Below are 15192 nucleotides of genomic sequence, written 5' to 3'. Positions count from 1 at the left end.
TTATTTTTTTGACTTGCTAGAACTACAAGAAGGTGAGTCCATGAGACTTGTTATTCTTTTGTTTGGTCTCTCTGTACATCTTTTCCTTACAACACCGTCCATCTGAATTACTCAGATGCACTTTTCAATTACATATCTACATTGCCAAATACTCTTGCTGGAACTACAAACATTAGTCATGGGATCATGATGTTAGCATTAGTGTTACCCAATGTTACTCAGTAAAATTATTGTTGCAAGTTAAATTGAGGTCTTCATTTGAAATATTTCATTAGTGAGAGATATATGAGGCTGGGTTGTGAGCTTGTACTGAGTCATGATTGCTTTTTAGACTGATATCACTTTTGATAATGTGTAAACAATTTGTATAAATAATATCTCATCTTTGCAAAACAATATATTCTAACTTAGGGAGGAATCTGGCTGCCTTTAGAGTCCTGCATGGCTGATTACACAAGCACCTATTTGAGCCGCACATATATAAATTATCATCATAATGATAAGCTAATTATATCATACTGCTGTTGGACTCACCCAGTTAAGTCACTAAGTAGCTAGCTTTCATTAGTGTTAGGAATACAGAGTAGAGCGAAGCACTTATTAGAGAGAACAAAGAACAATGGCACACTCTTACATGATGAAGGTGAAGGTGATGAAACACCCAGTTCAGGGTCATGACTGCTTGAGTTCATGTTCACACCGAAATGGATTTAGGAAAAACACCTCTGAAGTCCTTCACCTGCTGATGTCCCCTAGATCCCCTTTCTTTCCGAAGGGGTAGTTTGAGGCATAGAGCCGATTGCTCAGCTAGGAAGGCAAATGGCCACAGACGAACTCCTCCTCTATCCAATTGGGTACAAACACAGGTGATCATGGGCTCTGAGCAGGGACAGCAGGTTTTGAATTTGGTTGCAGGTCTCTTGCACAGATAAAGAGTTCAGGTGTAAATGAGAGGCATGGATACAAGATGTGGGTGTTTTAATAGAAATGTAGAGTAACAGAGTGCTCATGAGTGTGGAATGAGTATATGTGGCTAGAACGTCCAATTAGAGTTTGAAATACAGGTGCAGGAGGTCGGTATAGATTGAGGTTATGGGAGATAGTTTGACTAAGTTCCCACAGCTTCTTAAAAGATTTCAGAGATGGTCATTAAGATCTCATTTCTCCCCATTAAATGCTATGAGAAATCCTATTTAATCTGATAAAGTTTCACTTGGGCATTGGACTTCTGAATATACTCTTAGTGTATAGGCCAAGGGGCAGATCCAGGATTTCTTTCTGGGGGGGGTGGGGGGGTGCACAAGCAAGGTCGTATCAAGGATTTTGTTCTGGGGGGCACAAAGATACCTGGTAATACAAAACGAGCACAATGATAATGGGACTGTATTAAAATCTTGCATATTTTATAAGACTCTGGGGGGGGGGGGGGGCACGTGCTCCCAACCTCCTAGATCCGCCTCTGTATAGGCCACAAGGTAGCCTTATATGGTTCATGTAAACAAGAAGCGTAGTGTTTGGTGTTGGCATGTTAATAGGGTCTCGAACTTAATGATGTGAATGCCATTTAATTTAAAAGATTTTTTCCTACATTTCAACCATCACCTTTCCTCACACCCATCATCCCCTATTGCTCTAGGATTCAACCCTTTTCTTCACAACCTATGCTGAACAGCTAACAGGGCAGACATGATGCTGTTAGAGGTGAGAGCTCAATGGTTTGGATTTGGGCTAATGGCAGAGGATTACTAGCCAATTACAGAAATATTTGAAACTGTGGGAGGATGTCAAGAGCATGAGCCAAGACAATGATTACTATCCTTGTCCTGAGGTGACATATAGCTGCATGATCCCTGGCCTGGACAGTGGCACAGCGAGGGGGGGTTTTGGGGGTTAAACCCCCCCCCCCCCCAGAGCTCAGAGAAATATTTAAGTTTAATCCATTTTACTTTTTGATTGGATTGATATTACAAATAGAATAGTGTAAGGATTAATAAAATATCCCTCAGAAAGCCGTTAAACTCACTATTTTGAACAATTTATCTTAAAATTTCGCACCTACCGCTTATCCTGGTGGGTATTCTATACCCCCGCACACCCCGGTATTAGTTGCACCTAAACCCCCCCAGCCTTGATTCATGGCTGCGCCCCTGGGCCTGGAAGACCCAGTCCTTTGCTGTATTCAATCCCGAATAAAAGTCCCATACTTGGATCTGCGATGTCAACTGCCCGATTGCATTCTTATCCTGACCAGTCATTTCCAAGCTCATCAAATTCTAACAAAATTTAATGTTTATGTCTAATGGATTGTTGATAAAAACTGAGAAGTATCAAGACAACTCTTGAAATCAAATTGCACCTGGTATGAGGGACAAGGTGCAAACTGTTTATGGCATTACTAAGATGTTGAAGTTAACGAAGTGAACCATGTAATGGTGCAATCACAAACAGTACCTATTTACACATGTATGTATTTCAGCCAGTGGTCAAAAGGTGAATGGGGAACAAAATGGATAATGCAGCATTAAAATCCATTCATTTCAGCACTAAGGTATTCTCGTACCTTTGAGTCTCACATATTGTTAAAGGGATGGAAACCATAATTTAAAAATGTAATCTTTTATACGAAAGCCAAAGTAACGTACCTTCTCCACCAGCCTTAATAATGGAAAAGGTATGGACCCCCTACAATTTTGATAACACTAAGACACGTCATATTTTGCATCAATACTCGTTACCAATAATTTTTGCAGTCTATTCCACTCATTACAGTCTTTAGATCATCAACTCCAATTTTCCATTTTTTCTCATCATTCTTTATACCAAGAGACTTACACTTAATATAAACAACTGAACATTAAGTATTATTGGCTTAAGCTTCAATTTTTAATTACAAGTTATGCAAAAATCTATGTCCAATTATATATGGACACACTCTTATTCCGCTAAGTTCGTCAGTTGATTTCAATGCTTCAATGCATGAAAAATATACAATTTATACTTTCGTCAACAATTTTATCAATACCTATTCCAGAAGGTCTCAAATTAGATCCATTGGAAGGAGAAGGTAAAAAATTACCAAAATCTAATGTGGGTATTATTTAAAAAGTGTCATAACATTTGATGGAAGTTTGGTATCTTTTGGTGTTTTCCGAAGAAAAATAAATAAAATCTTTATTAGTGGATAAATGATGATTGTATAGAGAAATGTGACTGCAGAATTTTCCATAGTGGACCTAAATTACAAGCAAATAATTGACGCTGATATAGGGATGGCAATGTCGAAGTGGTGTATACCTTAGCTACCAAAACACTCTTAATTAGTCATCTGTTGACCCTTCTAGGGGTAAAATAGCTTTTTTCCATAGATTAATTATTAAACCACCGGCAAACATACAAATAAAGTCAGATATCAGAAAATCATAGCTTCAAGAGCTCTAAATAATTTTTACAGCAAAAGCATCCCTCAGCTCTCCGGCTATAATGATCCCTCTCCATTCTTTTGAATCAGAGGTGAAACAATCATTTATAAACTTCACCCCATTAAGGTACATCGTGGGAGCACAAAATTGAGTGAAGAGTGCAAAAGACACTAAAGAAATATTTGCTTGATATACATCCAGTTTAATAACGCTTCCTGCTGTGGGTACCTATTTGTCAGTAAAGCGAGGTTTGGATGCATTCTCCTTCAAACACCGATATCAAAACCCTTATCTACAGAAAACCTTGCTTGTAGATATATTCGGCGTTCCGATGAATTTTTTACGCTGAAAATAGTGACAAACCAGGGGCGGAAAAAGACAGTTACTTAGGGGGATAAGGGGCGATGCATTACTTTCCTCGGCGCCTAGGAGGTATGCAACACTTCTTAGCGATATAGCGTAAGCGGTCTGATATGCGTTGACAAATGCCTTTTTTGAATTTCATTAGCTGTTTTCCAACATTTTTTGTTAAGTTAATTCCAAAAGATAGAAGAAATGTAGCCAAATTTAACCCGGGTGGAATCCCGAGAGAATTTCATAAATCTTCATTTCGTTCACAGCATTCACACGCCGGTAACTTAAGAAGTAATTCAGAGACGAGCGTTAATTTTATTTTTATCATAATTCTCAAGGCCTAAGAAAAATTATATCTGCCTTAGTCAAAACCGTTAATATATACCAGCATAAATCAACATTTTTCGAGCAGTAACACAGACGAAATTATGATACCAAATGTGAACATAGTGAGAATAGAGATTATTTTAGCGTTGCCGAACTCCCGTGTCATAGCGTGCCAACTTACAGAGGCACACTGATTTCAGCAAGAAAATACAGAGGAATTGATCATAAAGCGTCCGATTATTGGCCTGGAAGTTCTTTCCGATGCGAAGGCTTAAGAATGTGCTCCCTAAGATTAAGGACGAGATTCACATCGGAGCTAATCTCATATTTCTAGGATATACTGCGAAGGACTATGAAATAAACACTCGCAATTGGATTACACCTTACTCATTCCTGGAATCAGTTGCGGTGACGAAGGTTTCGTGGTTTATTCCGAGTCCAAGGTTCGAATTTAAGACAAATTTTAAAAAGAAATGAAGCACAAGAAATTTCTCTGCATCCATAGACTATTCATAAGTAGTGTTTTCACAATGTAATTCAGTCATATTTTCTTCGAATTGTTTTGAGATGCGTAAGGGCAGGAACATGGCAGAAAGCAAGAGAACACTAGGCTCAATTAAGACAACACCAGCAAGAAATTATGGTATACATCAGCGAAACCCTTTTCAAGAGTTGTAGGCATGCGAGAATTCGAGGGTAAAGAAAAAGCGCTACAGATTGAAGCTGTAAGGAAATAATATATTAACTGCCTGGCACGAGGATAAGCTGACAAAGAGAAATAAGTCCGGGAAGGATGGGAGAGGACATCTAGGAGAAAAGATTAAGAATCTAATGCAACAGGAATGTACACCACGCGAAATTTGACTCCGGTATTTAACATAAGCTTCTATTCAGAACGAAAATTTACAAATTAGTGCTTCCTTAAATTCACAGATGGAAAATAAATTAGAAGATCTGAGAATTGTCGTTCATATACCCTGAGCCATTTAACTGTACGAATGGAAAATATGTGGCTAATGCTGTTACATCTGGGTGCATAGGCGTACCCAGGATCAAAACTAGGGGGCAAGCCGTGGTCGTTCAAGTCATTTAGCACAGAAAAAGTTAATGAAACCAAAATTTTAAGAAGCGTATGTCAGCGCTTTATTAGTTTATAAAATTATTTGCTGGAATAAAATAATGATATTTATTTTAATTCCGTGTCTTAATGTCTTATACTAATATAATTCTTTTTCAAAAGAAAATTTTTACAAAACTTTCGTTTTAAGTAAATTTATTTTCGCTTCTAGGGAAGGGCAGTTGCTTCCTCCTACCCCACGCTGGGTACACCCATGCCAGGGTACATCCGGCATCTAACGCACGAGTTTTCCAATAACGGAAACGGCTGACCTTGATTTGATACCTTATCTATCTCACAGTTATTAACTAACAATAAGTCAAGAGCTCACTTCATGAAAAAGTCATAACTCCATTGGAGAAATAAAAGAGAATTTTGCTGTTGTTCTCTTGTCGAACTGCTGGTGATATTTGGCAAAAATTATGACAGAATATGAAGCTCGGTCAGAAAAAATAATATTCGTAATAAATCGCTTTTACATCATCATGAAATCGGAGGGAAGGGTCGGAGAAGATATTTTGAAGAGATGGCTAAGAGAAGAATATCACATAGCAAGATATAAATATGGATAAGGCTTCCAACTCAGATAATAAATTATTTAAAAATATTGTTACTTGGTGGTGCAACTGGTAGTATATATTACTGCAATTTTGAGATCTGGTACCGAATCGCGGTTAAGTAAAATGTTGTTTACTCAGTGGATTTAATCCTTGGTGTACTTGGCTAACTGCGACAATTTCACTATCAAAAGTAAATCAAACATGCAAGTAAAACAAGCGATATTTTAAGCCAAGATCAAAATAAATTATAATTCCGAACTACACACTCGTTTCAGGTGACAGAGACGGGACACGCTCCGGCGTAAAAAAAAGCACGAAGAAAATAAATAAAAGAAAATCTCTTTTCGAATGAAGCCGAGCAATCCAGCATCTCGATCAATGGAGAGCCGTGGGTGCCTCGCCCTCCGTATAACCCTCCACGTCACTCGGTCCGGTTGACAGGAGATGCAAATGGCAGCGGCGGGAGCCTATTCGGTCATTCCGGACGGCGTCGGAGGACTATTTGTCAGCGAGCGAGAGAGGGGAGGAGGGCAGAGGTTGAGGCGGAGAGGGCAGGAAGATTGAAGGGGCCGGGAGATCCGTTTTTCCAGGAAATGCTGCTCAAAAGGGATGGAAGTCAGTCCACGAAGCGAGCGAATTGGCAGTAGCGAGGAGAGGAAGGAGGAATCTGCGTGGAGGGAGGAGGGGCAGACTCGCGGCGAGGGAAAGTGATGGCTACCAGCGGGTAGACGCGGGCAGGCGCAGGCAGACGCGGGCAGGCGCGGGTAGACGAAAGGCGGCTGGCGGAGTTCACGCGGTACACCTAAAGCCTGAAAGGTCGCATACTTTTCCGGGGAGTACTATCGATAAAATCTTCTTGGGTTCGGCACCGGGTAAGGCTGTTTAAAATTTTCACGACAAGTATACAGTGCCCTAAATCTCAACAATTCACAGATAATAGGATTCAATTGTTAATAAAAGGGCTTAAACAGTCTTACCCGTAGCCAAACCCGAGACGATTTGATCAACCTGAAGCCTAGTTTAAACGCCGAACTAGACGGTCGCAGCAGTGGCCCGAGAAAGCTACCCAGGGCCGGCCCTAGCAGGTGCGGGGCTAGGGGCGAACCTTCAGTGCGGGGCCCTTCACTTAAAATATTAAACTCAATACCCCATCTACAAACTCGAGCATTTTGAATCCCTACCACTCTCTGGCTAAGTATGTGTTCCCCTCCCAAGTTCAGACTTCGTAATTACGCCGTTATGATACCATCACGCAGTTGAGTTCAAAATAGTATAAAACAAATAAAATTTATAATTTTATTTATTCATAAAATTATAACGTAAACTTCAGGGCCCCGCCCTAGGGCCGGCCCTGAAGCTACCTCGCCACTATTATCAACGCAGAAGTGTTCTAGGAGGCTGAAAGATGAAAGAAGTGACAGTTGCGAAGGAAAATTAATTACATCATACTTTACGTCAATCCCTCATATGGAAAAATAATCCGTTGAAATGCTATTTTCTACAAAGCTAAATCAACTTAAAAATATTGTTCATGATACATACTACATAGACATCAACTCCTACTCGTTCCATGTTGAGCTGCCTCGACTAAATAGACTCGAATCGACTAATAAATCGAATCAGCATCTAAATCGATCCGTATTTTGTTCATAGGGTTTCGCAGTCACTGTTCACACGTACGAGTCGAGCGTCATAGTCGACTCCTACCGTAGCCCCTTCGACACAGTAATCTGGGCTCAATCCTGGACGATATATCGGACTGTGGCAAAACACTGAAACATTTAAGTAGATCGAGATATCGATAATGAGTATTGAACATTGACGATTAATTGTTGTCCGGCAAAAATCGTGATACATCGCCCGATAGCATAATCGAAATATCACGCCCGATAAAAAACATTACCATAAATATCACGATAAAATTTAAAAAATTTGCACATAACTATCCGTTAAAAATCTCCTTTAATAATAAAAATCACCATATATAATCCGAAAACATTCCGATATCACAATATATAATCCAATATAATTTGATAAATCTTGTATTATTTTTTATTACATATGTTTATTAAACCATTTTTTATTGGGTGGTACATCCGGATATTTTATCGTTATATTATTATCGGGCACGGTTATTTTTCATACCGAAATTAGTTATCGTAATAGCCTATTTTATAGACGCAAAATATATTGTTTCTTTTTGAATTTGCAATAGAAGCCAGGCCTAGGTACTTCTCCGCAAGGTTCCGCCGTTTCCGCACGGAAGATTTCAGGGAGGCTACTTCAGCAAAAATCAAATGCATGATGGTAATTTAACTACGACTCAAGACTAATTTGGTTACAGAACACAGAGGTATTGATGTAAACATTTGTACTTGCCTTTTTCATAAAAGGAGGACAGCACATTAATTATTTGCTAAAAAAATCTGCACTGAGAAATCTCTACCGGGTGTGCCATTTAAAAAAAATTGTATGCTGTTCCATTTTCCAATTTTCCCCTGAGGCACACCAAAATTATGCAGGAAATCAATCACCTTTTTCATTTCATTTGCGTCAAAATTAATTTATTATTGGGTAGACAAATAACTGAAGTAAGAAATCTAGTTTAAATCTTAATTTGCACCTTTTTTTTAGTAATAACACTTGAAAAATGGTATATTTAGAAATAGTTTTGTAACGAGTGATTAGGCGACTCATATTTGCAGCAGTTTAATTCGTCTGTTTAAGATTTTCATCAGCCCCCTTTCCTATCGTGGACACAACATTTGAATTGAAAATTTTCAAATTAATTCTAAAAAATCAGTCTATGTTTTGAAGCATACGTCGGCGAGTAAAGTAACAAGTGATCTTATTTATAATTACTAGTTTGAGTGCCAAATTGAAGCGTGTTCCACTTGGTGAAATTCATGAATGAAGAAATGGAATTCAACTCACAAATTTTTTTCCAGAAATTCATTCAATATCGGCATTGGTCTACACAGAAAAATAGATTTCCTTGCTACTTTAGTGCTTACGAGTACTTTCACATCTGAAAAAGAAATGATGCATAGGAAGTCTATAAAGATAACTTATGACTATTGTAGCATCGCATCATAAGTTCTCCCCATGATCACGGATTTGAAAAATTTTAAACGCAGTTTCCTGGCTCCATTTTTCGATGATCTTCAGTTATTTCTCTAATTGAATATGACATATAACAATATAACATAGTATGACAAGTAACATGGTATGTTACACATTAATAACTACATAATTCATTTATTGACCTATACAAAGTTGTTAGTTTAATGTATCGTAACACTTTTTGCGGTTTGTTTACAACTTAAGAGTCATTTCCTGTGATACTTAGTATAAAAAGAAAAATTTAGCTGTGGAGTTAAATATATTAGGGCAAATAACGTCAGTTCCATTGCAAACAAAGTTAGACTTGAATAAAATAAATATCATCGCTCTGGAAAAAAATTTAATACATCTTCCCTGAGTAACATATGGTTACCACTTTATTTATCCGCCTGAAATTCTTTTAGGTAAGGAGTATCCAGTTCCTCTTGGCATATTAAAAAAATCAATCTCAATTTACTACTGGAAAAAAGCGTTTTCGAGTATAGTGTCTTAGTACTGCTTCAACTGTTATTTGCAGTAGTACTTCGATAGCCTTTCCAATATTGCAAAGTTCATTCAACAATTATGGCGGAAAATGATCAAATTATGTAAAATTTTGGTAAAAACTCTTCATTACCATACGATAATTCATGCACGTAGTCTTTGATTATATGTATTGAGTGTGGATATTAATGTATTTTAATTTTCTTTCTATCAATCGCATAAGAGATATATTCTTGTCTATTACGGAGAGTTCTGGGCGAGAGGTCTGGTCTTACAAGAAATTTTCGTGAGAAGTATAAAGTGGCCCAAATCCTAACAATCCACAAAAAATAAGATTTTCTTGTCAATGAAAAATTGATGGTATACCAAGACCTTGAAAAATTTTAAAATTAGTTGTCATCACATCAATTGGTAATTATTTCCTGGGCTTAGAATTCCTTTCCTTTGAACTATATTTTTCCACCGAGACCATCGGGGACTAATAAAGAGGTTCGGAGGATATTCTAGCTGGTAACAATTTCTGTTCGGTGAGATTTTTCCCAAAATTAACGTTAGATCTTCCACTTCCTCGCGGGATCAAAGGGTCTTTTCAAACTAAAGGTTGGGTAGTTACGCCCTCAAGCATTGAACATTCACACAAACATGAGAATAACAATCATTAGATTTATTCTTCTCTCCTTTAGGAAGTCGCTAGCAATAAATACAGTATCAAATATGACGGAAAACGCCAATTATTATCCCTTTATCATCAGATAAAAATATTTTATACTTAATATACATTTGTTTCCTTCATTTTACATTCCTTTTCCTGAATAATCGTGCCTATTAAATAGACACATTACTTTTATTTTGTTTTCACCGAGGTCTGTATTATATACATCCTTACAAACAAACTTCCGAAACGTTAAAAGAGTAGGTATAAGGGCATGTTTCGCCGTTCAAGGCACAAACGGCTCGGTAAGTAACCTGCATCTTCGTCGCGCGCATTGGGAGGTCTTGGCTGCGAAAGGGAACTGTAAATAGAGGAGTGAATTGGTGGTGCGATATGATCGACTGATATTTTTAGCATTATTCCGTGAAGTTCGGCTATCTTTCACGTGAGGCCAGGACTTTTCCTTTCGATGCCGACCCATGACGTCATTTTAGTCACCGAACGTGGACAAAATCCAACTTGGAAAAATGATTCACTCGAGGCTGACGAATGCGTCAGATTAATTCGCCATAGAATCAAAGAGAATAAATCTTTCCAAGCTTCAAACACTAGGCAATGGACCGCACCAGGATGTTGCCAACTAAACGATCGTAGCTTCTAAAGTGGCAGAACGTGTCACTGCTGCTTCTTATAAACAGTAGGATATGAATAAGCTCACGCGTCTTCGAGTACCCTTGCCGCATGGCAAACAGGCGTCGGACCAAGGAATAAAAGGATGCCGGAAATATGGCCACGGAGAACTTCGCGTGACTTTCAAGCGATCAAGCTACTATTCTCCTACTAGAAAATCTTGGTAGAGAACATTTTCCAGCATTGAAAATCAAATTCATGTACGGACAACTTGAAATCCATTCTTAATAATTTGGCGATAGATATTTATACAAACAGAATCCAAAACACTTAATCCGAAAACATGACATTTTCAATTCCTGGTCACCTATGAGAAAATGAGCTACAACCAGTTGATAGTGTTTTATTTTAAATTCATCAAATTATAAAAAAAAATATTTTTAGAAGATTTCTACTCAAACGACGACGCTTAAAATGTCATTTTCTGGCAGATGAAAATAGCAACTAGAGATCCTAATATGGCACAAGGGTTTTAGCACTATGACTTAACTGAGTAAAAAATATTTCACAGATTATAATTATAAATTATAGCCATATTTTAATGAAAAAATTATTTACTGATATGTAGCTACCTGACCAGGATATCTCTCGTGGTGTTCATTCTATAAATTCATTGTTGTCCCGATCAGCAAATCTTTTCTCTTTCAAATGATAAAAAAGAGCAGAAGGTAAAGCAGAAGGCTTCTAATGGGTATTTATGTTCATTTGGTGTCATATTTGATATTCAGCCTGCAGACACCCTCAAGGTAACAATACGCATTGATTACTCTAAATTCTAAAGTAGGCGTGAACAGGCTTCATTTTCTTCGAATCGACACTTTTTTGCGGTAGTTGGAAGTAACTCTACATGAGTAAAAATATAGAAATAATAAATGGAGAATGAATTGGCTCTACCTTCGGCGGAGCAGTGGTAATGTGTGTGACTACCAAAATATTAATGGCAGGTCAAGGCCTAGAAAAACGTTCTTTAGTGCAATTAGAATACGCAAAAACGGTAGCACGTGCATAGATCACCTTTTTTGTCGTTCAAGAGACAACTTTACTTTCAAGGTTCATTCCATGGACTTGGGTTTCACAGACTATCATACTATTTTTTGGACCTTAAACATCAGCATTGAATGAGGTAAAACAAAACACCCTGATCTCTCTTGCGCTTACCTTAAAATTTCCTTCAACTACTTAAAAGAAAATCATTGCCTATGCGATGGGGAAACGTTTTCACGCACAGTAATTTAAAAACAGCTAACAGTGGTTTTATCAGTAAAGTAAAATTCCTTGTTAGTCAAGCAAGCTAAAATGTGGGAAACGGTCAAAATAAACGATTAGTCAACCATGGTGGTCTTAAACTTATTTTTTCAACGTCCGAAAAAATTAGTTACAAAAAAAAACTCCGGACAAATCCCAACAACGAAAAACTGGCGAAATGCTATAAATCATTTGAACGAAGACTAAAACATGAAATTGATAATCGTAAGGGAAACAATTACATACATGCTTGTTAATCGTGAGGCACAAAAGGCAGCCAAACAATCAGCGTATTGTTAATTCCACCATTGCCTGCGAACAAGTGCATAATATCTTTGATAAAACACGGCATCAAAACGTGTATATTTATTTAACAAATACCCAAGAAACAGATGATGAATTCAGTGGTAATTACAGCAGGAAAATGCATGTAACTTATGTTAATTCAAGTTTTCTACATGATTTAAACATCCATGAAGCCTGCTTTGCGACATATAATATTAGCCAGTCTTGTTTATTAACGCCTACTATACAGAAGGGGTTATCTGCATAAAAAATGTATTTCAGGCTAGCAACTCGAAGGGAGGTTTTAGTATTTCTGTTACCAAAGAGGTGAAAGAAAAAGTTGCTTGCGTGTTCGCCTGGATTAGTAATCTGAGTGCGAACTGGCACATTCCCAGATCAACTCCAAACCATTACGATTTAAGATTTTTAAAAGAATGATACTGGATTTAAATAATTACCGGCCAATGCCACTATTACCTATCTTCTCCAAAGTTCTACAATGAGCCATTAACCTTTTAAATCTGAATATTTCAATCAATCTGAATACAGCAATCAATTTGGCTTTTTAAAGGCAAAATGAAAGGAGGAAGAAAAATATAAGCCAAGAGACCTTTCAGTAAATACTGACATATATATTTTCCAAGACCAAAAAATGAACTATTTAGACAGTGCTTTTTATGCTTAGATCCTAAATTAATTTTTTTCTTTACTCCAAGAGGTCACAAAAATTGTAAGGGAGAAGAGGTATGTTGTTTGTTTGAAAATGTGACTGTTTGGTGTCATGGATATAGAATTTATCTTGAGAAAAAGAAATTACTTTCATTAAGTAATTAGTACGATATGTGGAATACTTGCCGTTTTGTTATGTAATATACTGGGGTTTGTCTCTAGCATTGTGTAATTATAATTTTCCAGCTAAGTAAAATGGAAAAATGTCTTGTGTTGTCAATTTGTAAAATATATTATACAATGCATTCATCACTGTGTATTTCAACAGTCGGTCCATATTTTTATCTCGTTTTGCTTCTTAAAAATAGCAGGAGTCCTTTTTGTGTTAATTCATAATTCCTTCAGTATTCCAATGTAGATTGAGGTGGTGACCTCACAGCGAAAGTCCGTCCCATAAAGGAACCTAATTCCAGAGAATATTTGCTCAGTTATGATAAGTGTATTAAGAGATGAAATCTGAAATCATTTATATTATATAATTATTATAATTAAAATTTAAATCTTTTATACGCACATAATACCTTACGTGTATTGCATCTGAAAGGTATTTCATACCACCACAGCGCAGAGAAAAGTAATGAACAAACAACACGACCTTAATCCGCCCCTGCATGACGTTTCAGGAGGCTTGGATCAAAAGTGAACTCTAATAGGTAGTAGCAGCAAATCCTAACTTGGTAAAAACTTAGGTAGAGGCAAATCTCATTAAAAACCATAAAGGAACTATTGATTCACGGAAATATTATAGTCGTGAAATGCAAAATGAACAGAATATGTAATACAAAGCTGTATTTTATAGGGTTCTACTGGCACTTAATTAGAAACATTCAGTTAGCACCAGGTAATATGATTGAAAAAGATTGACTGGGTTTAATATGGGGTCATAAAACGACTTCTGATTGCTGCAATACACCGCTTGTTTGGGAGCGAGAGGGGTGCTAATGTATAGGCATCCAGCAGAACGAGGATTTTAGGATATGAGAGCTCTCCCAGTGGAGACCGCGTACAATCAAAAATGCACAATCGCAAAGTATTCTAGAAAGTAAGGTTTTTCTTGCTAATACTGCAACCGAAAAAAATGGATCTGAATGACAATTAACAAATCCCTGTGAACGACCCTTTGGTTTTAGCTACTAACAATAATATAATTGTACATTCAAATCCCATGAAAAAATTAGAAAAAATAAATTGGATTCAAAGAAAATCGGAAATAAGGTTATGCCCCGCGAAGTACTTCAGAGAAATCAAGTGTAGGGTCCTTCCTCGAAAAAATTCAATGAAAATACACTACAGGAGTAGTTTGATGCAGACTGGTCAAGAAAGAAAATTATATGAGCAGTGGTGCAAACAGAGAAACTTAATCACAATCAAACATAGCCACCAGAATTTTTCACTTCAATCCATTGGCTGCCCGCTCCGTAATAAGGAGCAGCATATCCAAACGTGTGACCATCAAGTAATAGGCTTTATGAGTATTTTATTCCAACTTTTCCTATGAAGTTCCACTGTTTCCAAACATTTTTTTAGCCTCATGTAGGAAAGATGCCCGACATATTTTTATATTTGAAAAATCCATGCATTTTTAGAGAAATGTTTTGAGGTCAGATAAGAATGCCACGCCACCAATGCCGACATGCATTGCATATTCAAATTTAAAATTCGAAAAGTACGTTGTAAGGATTAGTCCAACGACAAGTGAAATCGGACAACTTATACAACAAGCAACATTTTCTCAGTCCGAAAAGAAGAAGATAACGCTTTGAAATATTGTTTCATGAGTACCGATATTGCATAGAAATCAATGGCGACATTAATCGAAGAAATTACGCCGAATACCGGTAATGGAGTGCTCAGGGTCATCGAATTCGTGGGAACTGCCCATGAGTACCGATGCGTCGGGGAGCGTCGCGACGCTCCGAAAGCGTAGTCTGCCGCAGTCATCAAGCCATTAGTCGTTCCCAATGAGTTTGGGCGGAAGCAGTTTTTACGTTCGAAAAATCCTCATGGCCTTCATTGAGTATGTGCAATTGTACATGAACATGGACGTTGAATACATGGATGCATGAGTAAGACAATGGACAGCATCCTGACAAAATCAAAAGTTGAGGGGACAGAGTAGCGACGTGGAATTGTTACTGCAAAAGGTGTTTTTCTTCTCGGCCCCGCGAAAAACTGGTGACAAGCCAAAGGTTAGCCATCAGGACTGAA

The sequence above is a fragment of the Ischnura elegans genome, chromosome 2 (genome assembly GCF_921293095.1).
Source record: "Ischnura elegans chromosome 2, ioIscEleg1.1, whole genome shotgun sequence".
Taxonomy (NCBI): domain Eukaryota; kingdom Metazoa; phylum Arthropoda; class Insecta; order Odonata; family Coenagrionidae; genus Ischnura; species Ischnura elegans.
This window is presented reverse-complemented; position numbering follows the sequence as displayed.